Here is a 10,441-nt window from a genome sequence, read left to right as displayed (position 1 = left end):
ATAGATAGCATTTAAAGTTGTAGAAATTTATGAGCTCAACAAGGGAAATAAGATACAGAGATTAAAAAAAGAGATTCCTAAACTAAGCCCTTAAGAAGCAAACTTTTTATTTTGTCTAAATAAGGCTAAATCTGGTTTTATCCACTAAGATTGCTTGAAAGTTTGTTATCAGGCATTTTACTTCACAGCCTCCTTCCCCTTGCTTGGGTTTTACAAGGACTCTGGGGACTTAGAAGGTCCTTAAAGGCAGACCCTACAGTTCGTTTGAGGTTAATCATTCCAGTGTGTGATTTGTTTCCACTGTACCAAATTTAACCAGATGGACCCTCACTTAGACTTCAAGGAGTGTAGTGCTTCTTCCCTAATTATAGCCTTCTACAGTTCTTTCACTACACAGGCAGTTTAGGTGGGATCAGTCCTCACACCCATGGCAAGCAGGTTGATTAAAGAATCAACAACCATCAACCTGTCAGATAATACTATAAAGCCTCCAATTCTCTTCTTGCCAAATCTTTGGTTCTCGAAATGGACCTAGGCCTTTGAAGCACAAAGACCTATTCAGGGCTGTCTTCAACAGTAGTGGTTCTCTGCCTAGCAACTCCTCCTTCTGGCTCCAAAACACGATATCATTGTTTATTTTTTCTAAACTTAAAAACAGCCCATGCCTTAGAAATCAAGACCAAACTACCTCCCTGGGTGGTGGAATTAATGATGTCTTTTCTTTCTTTCTTATGATTATAGGGTAGCCAGAAACCAGCCAAAATTATTATTTCTTCCTTATTGATGTGCAGTAGCCAGAAACAAAATGAAATCTATTATCTTGTAATCTGCCACTTTACATGACAGAATATATTTTAAATGAGCTTAACTTTAAAATACACAATGCATTACTGCTGGGAATAGAAACTAGTACAATATTTCTGGAAATTAAGCTAATAGTATAAATGTGACTATACCTTGTGTACCAGCAATACCATTTCTGAGTGTGTATTACATGGGGAACTTCCCACATGTGGATCTATAAGGATATTCATCACTGTTATTATTCAAAGGTAACCTAGGTGGTCATCACTAGGGAAATTTATATGTAAAATATGAGGGACACATACTGTAGAAATAGATGCTGCAGAGAATGTAGCATTAGAAGCAACTGAGTAGATCTATATATAGCCACATGGATAGATCTGAAAATATAGTGATAAATGGGAAAAATACATAAATTAAAAATACAAACACAAAACATTTTATAGACTGTATAATTATAATCAATAACACAATTAAAATGCTAAACTGGCTATCTAGTAGGTTGGGTAGTGGGAAATGTGTTCATCTAGGATGAAGGGAGAAAATAAGTAAAATAAAAGAAGGAACCTGCAAAGACAGAACATGATAATCTTCCATGAGTTAAGTAGTATATAATACTTATTTTCTTTGTGCCTGAGGGAACAAACCGACTTGAAACATCAAAAATGATAACCAAAATTCTTAGAAGAAAAGAAGTTCCATTTTCTTTCATTTTTAAAACTTTTAGGTTCAGGGGAACATGTGCAGGTTTGTTATATAGGAAAATTGTATGCTACAGGGGCTTGGTGCACAGATTATTTCATCACCCAGGTAATAAGCACAGTACTTGGTAGGTGGTTTTTCAATCTTCACCCTCCTCCCACTCTCCACCCTTAAGTAGGCCTGGATTATCTGTTGTTCTCTTCTTTGTGTCCCTATGTACTCAATGATTAGCTCTGACTTGTAAGTGAGAACATGTATATGGTTTTCTGTTCCTGTGTTTGCTTGGGACAATGTTCTCCAGCACCATCTGTATTGCTGCAAAGGATATAATCTCATTAATTTTTAAGGCTGCATAGTATTCCATGGTGTATATGTATCACATTTTCTTTATCTAGTCCATCATTGATGGGCATTTAGGTTGATTCCATGTCTTTGTTATTGAGAATAGTGCTGTGATGAACATACATGTATGTGTGTCTTTATGGTAGAGTGATTTATATTCCTTTGGGTATAGACCCAGTAACGGGATTCCTGGATCAAATGGAAATTTTGTCTTAAGTTATTTGAGAAATTGCCAAACTGCTTTCCACAATGGGTAAACTAACTTACATTCCCATCAACAGTGTTTAAGTGTTCCCTTTTCTCTATAACATCACCAGCATCTGTTAGTTTTTAACTTTTTAATAATAGATATTCTGACTGATGTTAGATGGTATCTCATTGTGGTTTTGATTTGCACTTCTCTAATGATTAGTGATGTTGAGCATTTTTTCATATGCTTCTTGGCTGCCTGTATGTCTTCTTTTGAAAAATGTTTGCTCATGTCCTTTGCTCACTTTTTAATGGGGTTATGTTTGTTTTTTCCTTGTTAATTTGTTGAAGTTTATTATATAGATTCTGGATATTAGTTCTTTGTTGGATGCATAGATTGCAAATATTTTCTCCCATTCTGTAGGCTATCTGTTTAGCTTGTTGATAGTTTCTTTTGCTGTACAGAGCTCTTCAGTTTAGGTCCCACTTGTAAACTTTTGCTTTTGTCACAATTGCTTTTGGCATCTTCATCATGAAACCTTTGCCAGGTCCTATGTCCAGAATGATAATTCTTAAGTTATCTCCCATGGTTTTAATACTTTTAGGTTTTACATTTAAGTCTTTAATACACTTTGAGTTGATTTTTTATATGGTTCAAAGAAGGGGTCCAATTTAAATCTTCTGCATATGGCCAGCAAGTAATCTCAGCACCATTTATTGAATAGGCAGTCCTTTCCCTATTGCCATTGCTTATTTTGGTTGACTTTGTCAATGATCAGATGGTTGTAGATATGTGGCATTATTTTTAGGCTCTCTATTCTGTTCCATTGGTCTGTGTGTCTATTTTGTACCAGTTCCATGCTTTTTTGGTTACCGTGGCCTTATACTATAGTTTGAAGACAAGTATTGTGATAACTCCAGCTTTGTTCTTTTTGCTTAGATTTGCCATAGCTATTTGGGCTCTTTTTTGATTTTATATGAATTTTAAAATAGTTTAAAATTCTGAGAAGAATTCCGTTGGTAGTTTGATAGGAATAGCATTGAATCTGTAAATTGCTCTGGGCAGTCTGACCATTTTACCAATATTAATTCTTCCTATCCATCAGTATGAAATGTTTTTCATTTGTTTGTATAATCTCTAATTTCTTTCACTAGTATTTTGTAATTCTCCTTGTAGTGATCTTTCACCTCCCTGATTAACTGTATTCCTAGGTATTCTTTTTTCTTTTTGTGGATATTGTGAACAGGATTAAGTTTCTGATTTGGCTCATAGCTTGGATGTTGTTGGTGTATAGGAATGCTACTAATTTTTTTACATTGATTTTGTGTCCTGAAACTTTGCTGAAGTTGTATATCTGCTTAAGGAACTTTTGGACAAAGACGGGGTTTTTGTTTGTTTGTTTGTTTGTTTGTTTTAGGTATAAAATTTTATCTGCAAACAGAAATAGTTTGCCATCCTTTCTTACTGTTTGGGTGCCTTTTATTTCTTTCTCTTGCCTAATTGCTCTGGCTAGGACTTCCAGTACTATGTTGAACAGGAGTGGTAATAGAGGGTACCCTTGTCTTGTTTCAGTTTTCAAGGGGAATGCTTCCAGCTTTTGCCCATTCAGTATGATGTTGGCTGTGGGCTTGGCATAGATGGCTCTTATTATTTTGAAGTATGCTCCTTCCTTCAATGCCTAGTTTGTTGAGAGCTTTTTTCTTTTTTAACATGAAGGGATGTTGAATTTTATTAAAAGCCTTTTCTGCATCATTGAGATGATCATGTGTTTTTTGTTTTTAGCTCAGTTTAGGTGATGAACCACATGTATTGATTTGTACATATTGAATCAACCTTACATCCCAGATATAAAGCCTACCTGATTGTGGTGGATTAGCTTTTTGATATGCTGTTGAATTCAGTTTGCTAGTATTTTGTTGAGTATTTTTATATCTAAATGTGGTCAAGAATCCAGGTCAAGAATAATGGCCTGGAGTTTTCCATTTTGGCCATATTTCTGCCAGGTTTTGGTATCAGGATGATGCTGGCCTCATAGAATGAGTTAGGAGTCCCTTCTTCTCAATTTTTTGAAATAGCTTCAGTAGAAATGGTACCAGCTCTTCTTTATACATCTGGTAGAATTCAACTGTGAATTTGTCTGGTCCTGGGCCTTTTCTGGTTGATAGGATTTTTATTACTGATTCAATTTTGAAACTTGTTATTGATCTGTTCAGGGATTCAGTTTCTTCCTGGTTCAGTCTCAGGAGATTATATGTTTCCAGGAATTTATTCATTTCATGTAGATTTTCTAGCTTGTTTGCATAATGATGTTCGTAGTAGTCTCTGAGGGTTTTTTTTTTTTTTTTTTTTGTATTTCTGTGGGTTTGGTGGTCACAACCCCTTTGTCATTTCTGATTGTGTTTATTTGGATCTTTTCTTTTTTATTAGCCTAGCTAGTGATCTATGTATCTTATTTATTCTTTCAAAAAATTAACTTAAGGATTCATTGATTTTTTTGTATTTTTGGGGAGAGGGTCTCAATTTTCTTCAGTTTTACTCTATTTTTGGTGTCTTTTTTGTCTTCTGCTAGCTTTGTGGTTGGTTTGCTCTTGTTTCTCTAGTTCCTCTAGGTGTGACAGTAGATTGTTAATTTGAGATTTTTCTAACTTTTTGATGTGGACATTTAGTGCTATAAAGTTTCCTCTTAACATTGGTTTAGCTGTGTCCCAGAGAATCTTTGTTCTCATTAATCTCAAAGAATTTCTTGATTTCTACCTTAATTTCATTGTTTAACCAAAGTCATTCAGGAGTAGGTTGTTAAATTTTTATGTAATTGAGTTTGAGTGATCTTCTTAGCATTTATTTCTATTTTAATTGCTCTGTGGTCCCAGAGTGTTGTTGGTATAATTTCCTTTTTTTTAGATTTGCTGAGGATTGTTTAATGGCCAACTGAGTGATTGATTTTAGAGTATTGCCATGTGCAGATGAGAAGAATGTATATTCTGTTGTTTTAGGGTAGAGAGTTCTGTAGATGTGTATTAGGTCTATTTAATCAAGTGTCAAGTTCAGGTCTTGAATATCCTAGTTACTTTTCTGCCTTGATGATCTGTCTAATACTGTCAGAAATCTTCCACTATTATTGTGTGGTTATCTAAGTCTCTCTGTAGGTCTCTAATAACTTGTTTTTTTTTTTATCTGGGTGCTCCTGTGTTGGGTGTATATATATATTTAGAATAGGTAAGTCTTCTTGTTAAATTGAACTCTTTACCATTATGTAACGCTCTCCTGTGTCATTTTTTATCTTTGTTGGTTTGCAGTCTGTTTTGTCTGAAATTAGAATAATAACTCCTGCTCTTTTTTGTTTTCTATTTGCTTGGTAGATTTTACCCCATCCCTTTACTTTGAGCTTATGGTTGTCATTGCATGTGAGATGGGCCTCTTGAAGGCAGCATGCCATTGGACCTTGCTTCTTTATCCAACTTGCCACTCTGTGCCTTTCAATTGGGACATTTAGCCCATTTATATTCAAGGTCAATATTGATATGTGCAGATTTGATCCTGTTATGTTGTTAGCTGGTTATTATGCAGACTTGTTTGTGTGGTTACTTTATAGTATCAAAGGTCTATGTACTTTAGTGAGTTTCTGTAGTGGCCAGTAACAGTCTTTCCTTTTCATATTTAGTGCTTCCTTCAGGACCTCTTGTAAGACAGGTGTGGTGATAACAATTCCCTTAGCATTTGCTTGTCTGAAGAGAATGTTATTTCTCTGCTTATGAAGCTTAGTTTGGCTGGGTATGAAATTCTTCTTTGGGTTTTTTGTTTGTTTGTTTTGTTTTTTTTGAGATGGAGTTCCACTCTTTGTTGTCCAGGCTGGAGTACAGTGACACAATCTTGGCTCACTGCAACCTCCACTTCCCAGGTTCAAGCAATTCTCCTATCTCAGCCTCCTGAATAACTGGAATTACAGGCACCTGCCACCACGCCTGGCTAATTTTTGTATTTTGGTAGAGATAGGGTTTTACCATGTTGGCCAGGCTGATCTCAAACTCCTGACCTCAGGTAATCTGCCCACCTCGGCTTCCCAAAGTGCTGGAATTTACAGGTGTGAGCCACCACACCTGGCCTGGAATTTTTTTTTTTTTTTTCAAGGATGCTGAAGGCCAGGTGGGGTGGTTCATACCTGTAATCCCAGCACTTTGGGAGGCTGAGGCAGGCGGATCATCTGAGGTCAGGAGTTCAAAACCAGTCTGTCCAACATAGTGAAACCTTGATTCTAATGAAAATAGAAAAATTAGCTGAGTGTAATGGCTTGTGCCTGTAATCCCACCTACTCGGGAGGCTGAGGCAGGAGAATTGCTTGAACCCAGAAGGCAGAGGTTGCAGTGAGCTGAGATCATGCTGCTGCACTCCAACCTGGGTGATAGAGCAAGACTCCATCTCAAAAAAGAAGAATGCTGAATATAGGCTCCCATTCTCTTCTGGCTTGTAGAGTTTCTGCTGAAATATCCACTCTTAGCCTGACGGAGTTGCCTTTGTAGGTGACCTGCTCCTTCTCTCTAGCTGCCTTTAATATTTTCTCTTTCATTTTGGCCTTGGAGAAACTGATGACTCTGTGTCCTGAGGATAGTCATCTGTGTACTATCTCATAAGGGTTTTCTGCATTTCTTGAGTTTGAATGTTAGCCTCTCTAGCAAGGTTGGGGAAATTTTCATGGATGAAATCCTGAAATACATTTTCCAAGACAGTTGCTTTCTCTCTCTGTCTTTCAGGGATGCTAATGAATAGTAGATTTGGTCTCTTTACATAATCTCACATTTCTTGGATATTTTGTTCATTCTTCTTTGTCTTTATTTTTGTCCTACTGAATTATCTCAGATAACTGGTCTTTGAGTTCTGAGATTCCTTCCTCAGCTTGGTCAATTCTGCTGTTAATACTTGAGAATTTATTCCAAAATTCTTGGAATTTTTCAGCACTGTCAGATCAATTTGGTTCTTTCTTAAAATGGCCATTTTGTCTTTCATCTCCTGTATTGTTTTATTGTATTCCTTAGAATCCTTGGATTAGGTTTCGACTTCTTCCTGAATCTCTTGATGATCTTCATTTCTAACTATATTCTGAATTATATTTTGGTCGTTTCTTCCATTTCAGACTGGTTAAGAACCATTACTGGAGAACTAGTGTAGTTGTTTGGAGGTAAGAAGAAACTCTGGCTTTTGGAATGGCCAAAGTTCTTGTTCTCATTCTTTCTCATCTGTGTGGACTGATGTTCCTTTAATGTTTGAAGTTGCTGTTCTGTGGATTTTTTTTTTCCTGCTATCTCCTTTGATGCCCTTAGGGGTTTCATTGTGATATAAGGTTTGTACAGTATCCTGGCTTCATTTCTAAAAGATTTTAGGGGGTCAAGGCTCAGCTTAGCACTCCTGGGCTACATGTTCTAATTCTGTGTAGCTGGTATAGGGCCCCTAGCTTTGTTCTCTGGTCCCCTGGGGTTAGGAACTTGCTGTGCTGAAGGAACTGAGGTATTCCCGGACCACTGACACAAAACTCTGATGGATGATACCAGCCAAAGTGCTTTGTCAGGGCAGTTACAGCAGTATCTGTGCTGTGCCAGCAGTGGCAGTGCAGTGGGGTGAATGCTTATCAGCTGTGATAGGGTGCTGGTGGGCACCTGGCTGCTTGTCCCCAGGTGTGCATTCACAGTGCAACAGTGGCAACCTGGAGCAGGGGATCAAGACCACTGGCATCAGTGTGGATGTTTGCACTGGTGGTGGTTGGTGTGGGGGTGGGGTGCTGGTAGATGCAGAACTGCTGGCCTCTGTGCAGGGCAATTTTGCCAGTGGTGGTGGTGATGCAGTTCAGGGGAGGGCGTGGGGTGTGGGACCACTGGCCTTTGTTTGCAAGTTGGTGCTGGCAATGGTGATGTGGGGGTGGGGTATGCTTATGCCAGCAGCAGTGGTGCGGTGGGGTGCACTGCATGCCAGCTGGGAAAGGGAGGCAAGGTCTACCCACATGTAAACAAAGAAGGGGGATGTGGCTGTGGGTAAGTGTGTATTGGCAAAGCAGCTCAGGAGAGACTGTGGTGGTAGGAAAGTGAGGGTGGGCTGGTACATGTCTATCTGCAGGGGCCACTCTTCTGGAGCTCTCCCCACTGGTCAGTTGCAGTCAGCCATTGATGGACCTAGGAGGCAGGACCCTAGGAGGCACCATGGTTGGGCATCTGAGGCTGCAAATGGGTGTGGTCAGGCTGGGGCCCAGGAAGAGGCCAGCAGACAGGCCCATGCTTAGATCTGACTGGCCCCATCTCATGGGCAAGACCACTCTGCTCTGTTTGAATTGGACAACTCCTGTAGCCTAAAATCTCCTAGAGGAGCATGGCAAGCACTGGGAGATGGGCATCCCTCACCATGCTCCGCTGCAGATGGTCTTGCACCAAACCCTCTGGGCTCTGCACATACAGGAACTGTGTCCCTACCACCTCTCTAAGCAGCTCTTTCTGCCAGCTCAGGTGTCTATAGGTATCGTGGGGCCTCCTGCTGCCAGGATTCCAGAGGTCCATGGCAAGTATGAGTTGTTCCTCACCTTTTTAACTTACTCCTTCCCCAGTAGTCATTGGGGGCCAGGAATGAATCCTGGTGCATGGTAGCCCATGCTATGTCCAACTTAATTCCCTTCTGTAGAAGTTATATTTTCTAATCTTAATACACAGAAGAAATTCTGTGGCCATGTTCCTTAGATGAGAGCTATATTACTTATTTGGGTTTAGTTATGTTTACATTTATTGGCAAGCCTTGAATTCTGAGAAAGTATACTAGAATGGTTTGTTCAGAGATATGCATTAGCAGGTATTTTATAAAAATCAACTTTGTTGATATATAATTTACATGCAATAAATTTTATCTACTTTTAAGTTCAAGGGATCTCGACAAATGTATTAATCTTTTTAATAGCCTCCCCTACTGGGACGTAGAACATCTCTGTTATCCCCAGACAATTTCCTTAGGGATTTTGCCAGGCAGTCTCCCATTCCAATTTGCAGCCCAGACAACAATCACTGTACATCAGTTTTACCTATCTTCAAATTTTATATAAATTGAAATATGCAGTATGATTTTTGTTTGCCTTCCTTGGCTTAGTATAATGTTTTTGAGGAGTCACAGATGTTGACTCTCGAATTATATGTATCAGTAGTTTATAGCTTTTTACTGTTTACTAGTATGTCATTTTATGGAAATGCTATAATTTGTTAATCTTGATGTAACATGTTGATTTATATTTAAGTTGTTTGTAGCTTTTGGCTATTATAAATAAATCTTAAAAAATATTTTTATGTGATCCCGGAGCAAGATGGCCGAATAGGAGCAGCTCCAGCCTCCAGCTCCCAGCACAAGTGACACAGAGGACGGGTGATTTCTGCATTTTCAACTGAGGTACCGGGTTCATCTAACTGGGGAGTGCTGGACAATCGGTGCTGGTCAGCTGGTGCAGCCCGACCAGCAAGAGCTGCAGCAGGGTGAGCCATCGCCTCACCTGGGAAGCGCAAGGGGAAAGGGAATCCCTTTTCCTAGCCAAGCCAAGGGAAACTGAGACACACAACACCTGGAAAATCAGATAACTCCCACCCTAATACTGCACTTTACCAAGGGTCTTAGCAAACGGCACACTAGGAGATTATATCCCACACCTGGATGGGAGGGTCCCACACCCATGGAGCCTCCCTCGTTGCTAGCACAGCAGTCTGAGATCTAACTGCAAGGCAGCAGCGAGGCTGGAGGAGGGGCGCCCACCATTGCTGAGGCTTGAGTAGGTAAACAAAGCCACCTGGAAGCTGGAACTGGGTGGAGCCCACTGCAGCTCAAGGGGGCCTGCCTGTCTCTGTAGACTCCATCTCTGGGGACAGGGCATGGCTAAACAAAAAGCAGCGGAAACCTCAGCAGAGGCAAATGACCCTGTCTGACAGCTTTGAAGACAGCAGTGGATCTCCCAGCACGGAGGTTGAGATCTGAGAACGGACAGACTGCCTGCTCAAGTGGGTCCCTGACCCCTGAGTAACCTAACTAGGAGACATCCCTCACTAGGTACAGACCAACAACTCACACCTCACACGGCAGGGTACACCCCTGAGACGAAGCTTCCAGAGCAAGAATCAGACAGCAACACTTGCTCTTCAGCAATATTCTATCTTCTGCAGCCTCCACTGCTGATACCCAGGCAAACAGGGTCTGGAGTGGACCTCAAGCAATCTTCAACAGACCTACAGCTGAGGGTCCTGACTGTTAGAAGGAAAACTAACAAACAGAAAGGACATCCACACCAAAACCCCATCAGTTCGTGACTGTTATCAAAGACCAAAGGCAGATAAAACCACAAAGATGGGAAAAAAGCAGTGCAGAAAAGCTGGAAAGTCAAAAAATCAGAGCACATCT

Source organism: Papio anubis, chromosome 12, assembly GCF_008728515.1.
Source record: "Papio anubis isolate 15944 chromosome 12, Panubis1.0, whole genome shotgun sequence".
Classification (NCBI taxonomy): Eukaryota; Metazoa; Chordata; class Mammalia; order Primates; family Cercopithecidae; genus Papio; species Papio anubis.
Note: the sequence above shows the minus strand (reverse complement) of the source record.